Genomic DNA, 11,956 nt, shown 5'->3' with positions numbered 1-11,956 from the left:
TTTTAAATCGAATTTGTGGCTCCCATTCACCCCCCTCTGGTCGCCTTTCCGGTCTCTCAATTGGTATCAGAGCCTGGTTGAGGTTTTCAGTACCTTAACCGGTTCGAAAACCACTTGGCGACCATGGCGATTCTTGATAAGATCCCCATGTTTGCCGGCGAGGACTATGCCTACTGGAAGGTTCGCATGAGAGCCTTATTGCAGACCATGGGAGCCGAGGTCTGGGATATTACCAAGAACCAGTCTTACGTGGTGCTTGCCGCTCGGGTCACTCCTCTTCAAGTGACCGAGCACGAGGCTAACACCAAGGCTGTCAATACCTTGTTCGCTGGCGTTTCTCGTGCGGAGTTCTCATGCGTCCGGGGTTTTCAGGAAGCCCACAAGATTTGGACGTGCCTTGACAACTACCACGAGGGCACACCTCAGGTCAAGGCAAGGCTGTACGAGACTCACCGGCGTGAATATGAGAACTTCACACAGGAGCCGGGTGAGAGCATTGACTTGATGTTCAGTCGGTTTCAATCGATTGTGAACAAAGTCAATGCGAACAGATCTGCTGATGCCCTTGAGTACACAGAGCACGAGAAGGCCCTCAAGTTGCTCTACGCACTTGACCGCTCTGTGTGGGATCTCAAGGTGAACACGATCATTGAGTCTGCTGGCTATGAGACTCTGACCGTGAACGAGCTTTTCAGCAAGCTCAAGGCCACAGAGGTGGATAACCAGACACGAGCCAAGCTCAATGGTGCCCCTCCTTCCAAGAGCATCTCTCTTGTGACTGGCCCAGGTGGATCGAGCTCTAACGCTAATTCTGCTCTTGGCTTTTCTCTTGCCTCTTTGCCTTCTGTTACAGATGAGCAGCTGGAGACGCTGGGCGACGACGACTTGTGCCTCCTCATCAGCAAGTTCCAGCGCGTCTACCACAACAGGCAGAGGAAGAAGAACCCCGGGTGCTACAACTGCGGCGATTTGAACCACTTCATCGCCGATTGCCCCAAGAAGTCCGGCGGTGGCCAGAACAACCACTTCGACTACTACCGCCACAGCGACCGCGACGAGGGAGGCTCCAACAAGGAGCGCCGGCGCCACAAGCACCGCAGTCGTGACCGGGGAGGACGCTTCAACAAGGAGTCGCTCAAGAAGCGCTTCCAGTACAAGGCCAACAAGCGGGAGAAGGCCTTCCTGGCGCAGCTCAGCGACCTCGGCAAGAGCTCCGACACCGACCGCTCTTCTTCACCGACCTCCGATGACAACAAGAAGAAGAAGAAGCGGGACAAGGAAGCCACCGGCTTCATCGGCCTTTGCTTGGCGGCCGGTCGGCGCAAGGGCTTCTGCACCATGGCGGGCGAAGCCGATGGTGCTCGTGCGTCTTTAGGTGGACATGCTACACCGACGCACGCCGACTCTTCTCCTGGATCCGAGAGTGATTCAGAGGTAAACTCCACGACCGACCTACTAGATACAGAGGTTAGGGAGTTGTACGCCGCTCTCGACAACCAGAAAAGGCTGCTTAAGGAAGCAGCTAGAGAGCGTAGAAAGCTTAGGGCTGAGCTAGCTTGTGCTAGGGAGAAATCTAGTGAGGATGAGTGCGCTGGCTGCATATCTCACATGAATGATCTTGTTGCTCTCCGTGCCAAGCATGATGAGAACGTCGCGAACTTAGATGTTGCTAAGACTTCGCTTTCTGACGTGTCTCATGAGCTCGCTAAGGCCAAGCATGAACTAGAACTGGTTAAGGACGCTCCTATCGTTAGCGATGTGCTTGAATGTGATGAGTGTCCTATCTTTAAGTCCGATCTAGCTTCGTTGCAGTCCAAGTTTGCTACTGTTGTGTGCGAGCTAGAGGAGATGAAGTCTAGGCCAGTTCTGCTTGGTGCTTGCAAGGTTTATCCCATGCTTAGGTCGGAGCTAGATGAGAAGAATGCCTTGATTAAGTCTTTGGGGAAGACTAAGGTCGTGGAGTCTAGCCCACCTATTGACTGCTCTGTTTGCCCTGGTTTGATCTCTGATTTGGATAATCTTGCGGTAGAGAAAGCCAACTTGGAGAATGAGAATACATATCTTAGGGCGATTCTTAGTTGGGTTTCTGCTAGTGAGCAGCAGTTGAGCATGATGATTAAGCAGTTCAAGCGTGGTGATGGTTTTGGGGTCGGTTACACATACACGAAGTCAGACTTTGACAAGTTGTATGGTAAGATCGGCAAGGCTACTAGAAACACTGCTAGTACGAGCACGCAGCCTTCGCTTGTTGACCCCGCGGATGGTGTGGTTAAAGAACCACCGAAAGCACCTCCGCAGAAGCAGGTTTGGGTTCCAAAGCCCAATGAGCTGAAGAATCCCCTTGATACGCTCACTGCTGCCGCAGCCCAGGTTGCCCAGAAGAAGGGGGCTGCTCCTCCCCGTCCGCAGGCTAGGCCTCCACCTCCCAAGCGTGAGGTGAGGTACCACTGCGAGTACTGTGACAGGGAAGGTTACCTGGAGGAGTTTTACTTCAGAAGGAAGCGTGCTGTGAGGCGTGAGCAGGAGAGACGGAACGCGGACATGTACTCTGCTCGGGTGCATGGTCCTCCTCGGCGTGGTGGTAGGCAAGATGCTAGGGCGCGCCGTGTAGGTGGAGGTCAGGGAGACGGTGGTCGTTACCGTGCTCCAGTGGGTTGTCGCTTTGCCGGTCGTGCTCCTAGTCGTTTTCAGTACGGCTATGGACCACAGGACCGAGGCTTTGGAGGAGGTTTCGATGCCCCACGCTTTCCTCGCGGTGGTGTTCGTCAGTCACGCGGTAGACGGGACGGGGGATACGCTTTGCCTGGTTTTGCTAACCCTTCTGTAGAGCAAATGGCTCGACACTGGTTTGCTTCTCACTTTGCTAACCCCAGTGTTGAGACATTTGCTCACCCTTTGTCTCACTACTGATGTGCAGGTTGGAGGCTTGGAGAACAGGTGGATCATGGACTCCGGTTGTTCGCGCCATATGACCGGGAATGACAAATGGTTCTCCAGCCTCACCCCGATGCTCTCAAAGGATTACATTGTGTTCGGGGATAATAGAAGAGGAAAGGTACGTGGACTTGGCGCTGTTCGAGTTTCTGATCGCTTTACCCTGAGAGAGGTTGCTTTGGTTTCGAACCTTGGGTTCAATTTGCTTTTTGTTTCGCAACTTCTTGATGAGGGGTTTGAGGTTCGCTTCAAAGGGGGCTGTTCGCGTGTTCTTGATTCCAGAGGAGATTTGGTTTGTCGGATTACACCTCACGATCGGGTTTTGTTGGTTGACTTCTCTAGAACTCCTCTTGGCCCTTCTCGTTGCTTGTTGGCTAGTCCTTCTTCTGATCTGTGGAAGTGGCATAGGAGACTTAGACATTTGAGCTTTCATTTGTTGTCGAGACTGAGCTCACTTGGCCTGATCCGAGGATTGCCCAAATTGAAGTTTGAAAAGGACCTTGTTTGCCATCCGTGTCGCCACGGGAAGATGGTTGCCGCTTCTCATCCGCCTGTTAATCAGGTGATGACCGCTCACCCTGGAGAGTTGTTACACATGGACACAGTTGGTCCTTGTAGGGTGATGTCTGTTGGTGGGAAGTGGTACGTTCTTGTGATCGTGGACGACTTTTCTCGCTATTCTTGGGTCTTTTTCATGAGAACCAAGGATGAGGCTTTTGAGTTTGTTCGAGACTTGATCTTGAGGTTGAAAAATGAGCTACCCCAGGCCATGCGTGCGATTCGCAGTGATAATGGCACAGAATTCAAAAACGCTTGGTTTGACACTTTTTGCAGTGATTAAGGGCTTGAACACCAGTATTCTTCTCCCTACACTCCACAGCAGAATGAAGTTGTAGAGCGGAAGAATCGGACGCTGGTTGAGATGGCGAGGACGATGCTCGATGAGCATAGGACTCCTCGCTAATACTGGGCTGAGGCGGTAAACACCGTTTGTTACGTGTCCAACCGCATTTTCTTGCGTGCTTTCATGCACAGGACTTCTTATGAGTTACGGTTTGGACGCCAGCCCCGTGTTGACCATCTCAGAGTTTTCGGTTGCCGGTGCTTTGTGCTGAAAGATGGAAAACTTGATAAGTTTGAGTCTCGCTCGTCTGACGGCATTTTTCTCGGTTATGCTTCTCACTCTAGAGCGTACCGTGTGCTGATTATTGATACTAACATCGTCAGAGAGACTTGTGAGGTCACTTTCGACGAGACTGCACCGTGCAATTCTTCTGTCTTTGAAGTTGCAGGATATGATGAGCTCGGCACCTCCATCTTTGAAGATGAGGAGGAAGAAGCTGCGGAGGGCGACCCTGAGGCTACCACGCGTGCTGTGGATCCATTTGCTTCCGCCACGAGCTCAGACGATGACGACGGCCCCGACCCGACTACGTCTACTTCCCGGGGGCCGGTCGAGCAGGTGACTCAGGCTTCACCAGATGTACCTGAGGTTACACCAGATTTGGTTGAGGAGGAGGCGACTTCGACAAGGGAAGCACCGCGACACATTCAGCGCCTTCATCCTCCTCAACAGATGCTAGGTGATATCAACTTGCGAGTCATCAGGTCCAAGGTAACAAGTATCGCTGGCTTTGCTCATTCAGCGTTTGTTGCCTCTTTTAAGCCCAAAGATATTGGACACGCTCTCTCTGATTCTAATTGGGTCAATGCCATGCATTAGGAACTTGAAAATTTTGAAAGAAACCAAGTGTGGGTTTTGGTCGAGCCTCCACCTGCTTGTCATCCCATCGGAACGAAGTGGGTTTTCAAAAACAAGCAGGGTGAGGATGGGTTGGTTGTTCGAAACAAGGCTCGTCTTGTTGCCCAGGGGTTTTGCCAAAAAGAGGGTATTGATTTTGAGGAGACTTTTGCCCCTGTTGCTCGTTTGGAAGCTATTCGAATCTTTTTTGCATTTGCTGCTTCCAAGGGTTTTAAAGTTTTCCAAATGGATGTTAAATCTGACTTCTTAAATGGTTTCATCGAAGAAGAGGTTTATGTGAAACAACCCCCTAGTTTAGAAAATCCCAAGTTTCCAAACCGTGTTTATAAACTTCAGAAAGCTCTTTACGGTTTGAAACAGGCACCTAGAGCCTGGTATGATAGATTGAAAACATTTTTGCTGACTCAGGGTTTTAAAATGGGATGTGTGGATAAAACTTTGTTCCTCATGCGATCTGGCACTTATTTTCTTTTAGTTCAGATATACGTGGATGATATTATCTTTGGTGGCTCTTCTCACGCTCTTGTCTCCAAATTTTCTGAGCAGATGTCCAGGGAGTTCGAGATGAGCATGATGGGTGAGCTGCAGTTCTTCCTCGGGCTGCAGATCAAGCAAACTCCTCAGGGCACTTTTGTCCATCAAGCCAAGTACACTAGAGACTTGCTGCGGAAGTTCGACATGAGCGACCTGTCTCCTCAGCCGACTCCGATCAGCACATCGACGGCACTTGATGAGGACTTGGACGGCGAGGCGGTGGACCAGAAGGAGTACAGGAGCATGACTGGCTCTCTCCTGTACCTGACGGCGACGCGACCGGACATTCAGTTCGGCGTCTGCCTTTGTGCGCGCTACCAGGCTTCTCCGCGCACGTCCCACAGGCAGGTGGTGAAACGCATCTTCAGGTATCTGAAATTCACCCTTGAATTTGGTCTTTGTTATTCTGTGGATTCTTCTCTGGTTTTGGTGGGCTTTTCTGATGCCGATTTTGGTGGGTGTCGGTTGGATCGCAAGTCGACATCCAACACTTGTCAATTTCTCGGTACATCTTTGGTGTCTTGGTCCTCTCGCAAGCAGGCTAGTGTAGCGCTTTCTTCTACAGAAGCTGAGTATGTTGCCGCTACTAGCTGCTGCTCCCAGATACTTTGGATGAAACAAACCTTGCAGGATTATGGCTTGAGTTTCGGTAGGGTTCCCATCTTTATGAACAACATGTCAGCCATTAGCATTGCAAAGAACCCTGTCCTACACTCCAGAACCAAGCACATAGATATCCGATTCCATTTCCTGCGAGACAACCATGAGAGAGGACACATAGACCTGATCCATGTCCCTTCAGAGAGGCAAACCGCAGATATCCTAACCAAACCGCTAGAGCAGGACACCTTTGCATGCTTGCGAGGGGAGCTTGGAGTTTGTTACCCCTTTTGATCGCTGACTTTTGTTTGGTTAGCTTTGTAGGTCCTTGTTTTTGCTTCTCTTGGTTTTTTAGGTTTGGTAGTTGCATTGTGCATATGCATTGTACATGTTTGCATTTTGCATTGTCTCACTTGCACTAGCATTCTTGTATACATTGCTATGGTCTTCTAGTGCCTGCTAGTGTGAGTTGATAAATTTGATCATGTATAGCTTGCTCCACTGTGTATATGACATCATCTGAGTTAAGCTATTTTGATTTGAAAATCTGAAAACATGATCACCCTGTTTTGGCTACTAGCATGTTAGGGTGTGTTGATGTGCTTTGCTATCTTATTCATGCTAGTGTAGCCTTTAGTTCAGCAATTCATATTTGAAATGGTCTAAATCTGATAAAATTGTTTGAACTGCTCTTGAAATGGATTGAAAAGATCCAGGTGGGATTGCTTGTCGCACTGATCGAGCTTTCGGGACGGCTCACTTTGCACTTGTGAGAACCCGGGCAAGGCTGTGCATGACTGAAACGAGTGCCTTAAGCTTCTGATTGTCTTTGGCATAGGCTTGGCCTCGTTGCTAAGTAAAGCATGACAAGCTTTCAACCCCTGGCATTAAGAATTTCTTGATATAATTTGATTGAAAAATGAATGTTTGCAACATGTTTTTGGCTGGTTTGGCTCACCTGTATGAGTATGATTAGCACTGCTTTCCATTCACTACTTGTTAGTGCTAGATCTTGGGTGATGCTTTTATTTCTCCTAAACTGAACTTGCCTAGCTCTAGACTGATTTGATATACACCTCCTGCATTGCATTCATGGCATGACATCTGTTCAGGGGGAGTCTCAGCTTCAGGGGAAGCTTTAGGTCTGTTTAGGCTTGATGTGTGCATGTGCCAACAAGGGGGAGAATTTTTTGGAGAAGTGATCGAACAAGGGGGAGACTTGTTTGATTTTTGAAAAACTTGTTGTGCACAGGGCTTTGAGAGTGCATCATTTTGAGAGAGTTGCACTTGTGAGAGGGAAAAGCTTTGCTTGGGGAGTTTCTGCTTTGTTTTTGACTCCTGGTTTTCCTCGCTTTCTTTCCACTTACAGCATGACTGCGTCGAGCGTTACCTCTGTCTTTGAGGAGTCATGTTTTGGCTTTTGATCGAGTGCGTCGAGCCGTTGCCCTTGTCTTAGGGGATCGATCTGTGCTTGAGTAAGTGACTGGTCTTGCCTTTCTGAGCTTTTGTGTCACTTGCTTTAGTTCTTCGCTTTCTTATTTCTTTTTATCACTTCTCTGGTTATAGGTGGTGTGTTGACAATGCACTCATCAAGGGGGAGATTGAGGAATGAGAGTACTCTATCCTGCCTGTGATGAGTGAATTATCAACCGTGATGTGTGATCGTGCGCTTGGTCTTTGGATTGCAAGTACACGGGCATCGAGTGTCGACGGAGAGTTGCCGTGAAGGAGCTCAGGCCGGGCGGCAGCTGTGGCGTCTACTCCTGGATCGAGGGCGCAAACGGCGACGGAAGGCGGGTTTCTTGGTTTGCGCCACAAAACCAAGGAAGCTGACGGCAGTTGAAGACGCCAAGTCGTGGAGGCACGGGCGTCGATCTCGGGACTGACGGAGGCGACGGGCGTCGACGACGTCTAGGGCCTCGCTGAGGGCGAGGAGGTGACGGCCGTCGGGCGGCGTCTAGGGCCGTCAGAAGGCCGAGGTGGGAACGGCGTCTAGGGCCACGGCGTGGAGGCGGGAATCTTCCCGCGCGTGGAGTTTTGGCGGTTTTCTCAAAACCGACCACCTACCCGGGTTTCGCGGACCCTCCAAAATCGCGGACCGGATCATCGTCCACACGGCGGCATCGCGGAGAAGACTTCGACTCGAAGAAAGAACCTCGGCCGTCGGATGAGATCGTGTATCTTTTCTGGTTTTGCCCCTACGGGCTTTCTAGTGTTTAGTTAAGTCTAGAGGTATTTTAGTCTTTAGTCTAGAGAATTAGTGGGGTTAAAAAGAGAGAGGAGGGCAGCAAATCCTGTGACTCATAAGTCCCCGTCGCCCCCTGCTGTTTTTTTTGTTCTTCTGGTTCCCCTTCCTTCCTCTCCTAGGGTTAGAGTTTTTGGATGGAGAATTGAACTTTGAATCCATGGGAAAGGAGGCCCTTCCCTCCTCTTGACCTCGGAGCGGTCGATTTCGATTCAATTCACTCGTTTTGGATTTGTTTGGTCCCTTTCTTTGTTCTTGTGCGTGCAGGTTCGGAGAGCACTGGGCAAGCAGCGCCTGACTCACGGTGCTTGTGCGCGCGGCATCCCAGCAGCTGGCGGAGGTGCTTGTGGGGAGCAGAGCGCGCAAGCTCACGCACATAGCAGCAAGAGCAGCGGGCCAGGCCAGAAGGCAGCGCACGGACGCACAGCAGCAGCTGCAAGGCAGGGAGGCGATTTGGCCCTTGGCATGGCACATGGCAGCAGGGAGGCAAGCACTAGCAGGCAAGCACTAGCAGGCATGCGGCAGCTTGGTTGATTTGCAGTGCAAGGACCTGCTTTTGGTGTGCGTGTGTGGGAAATCCCACCTCTAATCCAGTGTGTTCTTAAAAAAAAAAACTGCACCCAGTAAGTGTTTGACAGAATGCTTCATCAGGCTTTTCTTTTTCCATTAATTTTGCTAGAATTGTTTTAGGTTTAGATGAGTAGCTAATCTTGTTTTGGGCTGTCCTCTAGCTATAGCTCTTTTGTTCTCTCACTAGATTTATTTTCATGCTAGGGGTTTAATTATTTTCTGCTTAATTAAAAAAAGGGGGAAAACAAAAAATTAGATTAGTTGTGCCTGTGTTATCTAGATTTAATTCCAGTATCTATAGCATTTATTTCTCTGTGTACTAACTCCTCCTTGCTCGAGTAATTGAGATGATTTCTCTCCAATGATTTTTCTCTGATCGGCTTTTGTGTGGTTGTGCGAGTTTTGTGTGTGCTTTTCACTGCTTTGCTTTTGCATGTGAGTTCTGGCTTTTCTGTGGGAGTATTCTTAGCGCCGGTAGCCGTTCTGAGCTACGCGGTGTTGATACTTGCCATTTTGAAGTGCGTCGGGTGTTATTGGGACATAGGCCCTTCGATTTTTTAAATCGAATTTGCGGCTCCCATTCACCCCCCTCTAGTCGCCTGTCCGGTCCCTCACTATATAAATTAGATTCAGATTTAAGGATTACTTTAACTTTTAATAATAGTGTATCTCCGAAGTGTGACAATCATGTAATGGCATAAATTCAATTAAACCCAAATAAGGAAAGGGAGAAAGAGGGTGGGTGAGGAAGAAAGAAGAAGCACCCCCCTACGAGTTGCGTCTGGATCCGCCCCTGCGTGTATTGGGTGAGTGAGTGTACATACGTGTGAGCTTCCGTGGTGTGGTTATACTAGTGTTTCTAGAAAATAAACTTTGTGTGTCAAAAAATTTTAAGCGATGAAGTCGCCTATAACAGGATTTCTTTTTTTTAATTGGGAGCTACGCTAACCGGCTTATCTTGGGCAGGTCGAGAGATGGTTTCTCGAGAAACCTGTACCATGATTTATTTTTGGCATACATACAGTAGCGATTTTTTTTAACATGAACAGGCAGGAGTTCTGCCTTACCATGAATCAGATGGTTTTATACAAACAACAGGTATTCCATTAAAAAAACAGTTTACAGACATAATTTGATGTAAGTCAAACAGAGATTGACCTACACAAACGCATAAAGAACTAAGGGCTCCTTTGGCATAGCTTTAGCTTCTTCTAAAATGACTTCTGAAGTTGCTTTTCTGGTGAAGCTGCTTCTCCAGTGAAGCTGAAGCTAAAGTTCAAGCTGTCGAAGCTACATATTCCAGCTTTTCCACCATAGTGTAAGCTGATGGGTTGCTTCATGAGTTGCTTCATTGATGAAGCTGATGAAATTTTACCTTTTTAGTATAGCTTCATGTGAAGCTCTTTTTGAAGCTCCTCAAATAGCTATGCCAAATGAGCCCTAAAGCACAGAGAAGAAACTCAAGAGAAGGCGAGCAAAAACAAACGGCCAACAACCTAGCAAAACGACGGCCAACAAACAGGGGTTGAACTTGTCCGGCAGGAACGTTCTTCTTCTTCCTTCTTTTGACTTCCTGAACTGGTCCAGCAGGAACATGGAGCTTACTGAGCAGATGATGGTCTTGTCATCAAACAGCTTGATGCGGCACTTCCTTTCGGCAATACAGAAGCCCAGGCCATACTGTACTTCAAGCTGGCTGACACAAAACAGGTTTTCTGCAAGCCCCTCGATGTGGTAGACTTCGGTGATGCTGAAACGCTTTGTCTGTATGGTGTCAATACCGGCGTACCTCACGATCGAACCGTCTGGCAGTCTGGCTCCCCTGGGTTTTGATAAAGTTCGATAGCCCTTCAGGATGCTTTTGTCCCCCCACAACGTGTGCGGGGGCACCGGAGTCGAGAATGAGACGTCTTGGAGGCTGCGAAGCATCAACAGAAGCCAGTATTTCCGCCCTGCTGATAATATAGCAGGTTAATGTCATCAATTAAATAGCAGGCCCGGCACCAGACAGGCTGGTGGTGTTAGTTTGGTTACTAAGTTTCTTCAATTCAATAGCCAGGAGCGAGATATTGTTGGCAGTAGATATGAGAGTTTTTAATTTGTTTACCTTTCCTTCATGGCAGTAGTATCAGCACTGGCATAGATGTGTTCCGGAACAACCTATCAGAAGTGAAGCAGCGGAAATGATTAGCCAAGAAAATTTCAAGTCAGCACTTGGGCAGCTAGGCATCTCCTGCCTGCCAGATACTCATGAATTTTGCAGACATTTAACTAGCCGTAGCGGGGAGCATTTATATGTAACTTAACTTAAGCTTTCCTCAGAGAAAAAAAATAGAGTGAACTTCTTGCTCTACAATATTCTGTATTATCGTGAAGTGAAGTGTATTTTTTAAAAGGATTGATGTAATGTATCCGATACCTGTATTGAGTACTGGGTGTGTGTGTGTGTAGTTTTACAAGACTGATCACAAACAATATGTAGCCTAAAGCCTCTTAAAGATAATGGAAAAAGGAAGATCGCAATTCTAAAAATTCCTATCAAATTTGATGTGCCATATGATGCTCAAGATATATACTCTAGCATTCCGCCATCGAAGATAGATGGAGCCTTGTGGACAGACAAACTGTATTTAAACCCCGATGGGCGTGGTTACCCATCAACCACTCCATCTAATAAGCTTTCTAACATACAAATAAATACATCGATGAACTGAATAACAGACTAGGCAAACATATTTTCAAGGTATGGAATTTTTTTAACTATTAATAAAGCGTACGTAGAATAGCCATGTGCCACTTAAGAACGAATAGCGAGCTTATGTCAGATCAAAACTAGCAAATAATGAAATCCATTCACAGTGTGTGTGTGTGTGTGTTGGCCAACAGTTAAACACTTCCGAAGGAGCTCCACTAGGGAATACCTTTTGTGTTTGCAAAGGAGCTCCACAAATGGCCGTGTCATTATTCCTCTCCAACGTGAGGTCACTTCCGAAGGCGTCACTGAGGTCATCAAGAATAATGGAAGAAAGCTGCTACATGCACAACACAGGCACTAATCATGTTACTGCTTCTGATGAGCAAATTAAACCGTCCATCATTAAAAGATGGATGGACAGCTATTAATGTGCTTGGCTTCTATCAAAAACTTTTTTGTAGGGTTGTGTGTCGTTAGGACAGAGGCCGGAAACATTTCAAGACGATGTATCATCTCGATGTATCAAACTTAAAATTAATAAACTTTCCTTTTTCTAAAAAAATTAAAAGATGGATGGGCAGAATAAAAAATTATAGTTTGAGGGCCAAGGTAAACC

The sequence above is a fragment of the Panicum virgatum genome, chromosome 3K, assembly GCF_016808335.1.
Source record: "Panicum virgatum strain AP13 chromosome 3K, P.virgatum_v5, whole genome shotgun sequence".
Lineage (NCBI taxonomy): Eukaryota > Viridiplantae > Streptophyta > Magnoliopsida > Poales > Poaceae > Panicum > Panicum virgatum.
Note: the sequence above shows the minus strand (reverse complement) of the source record.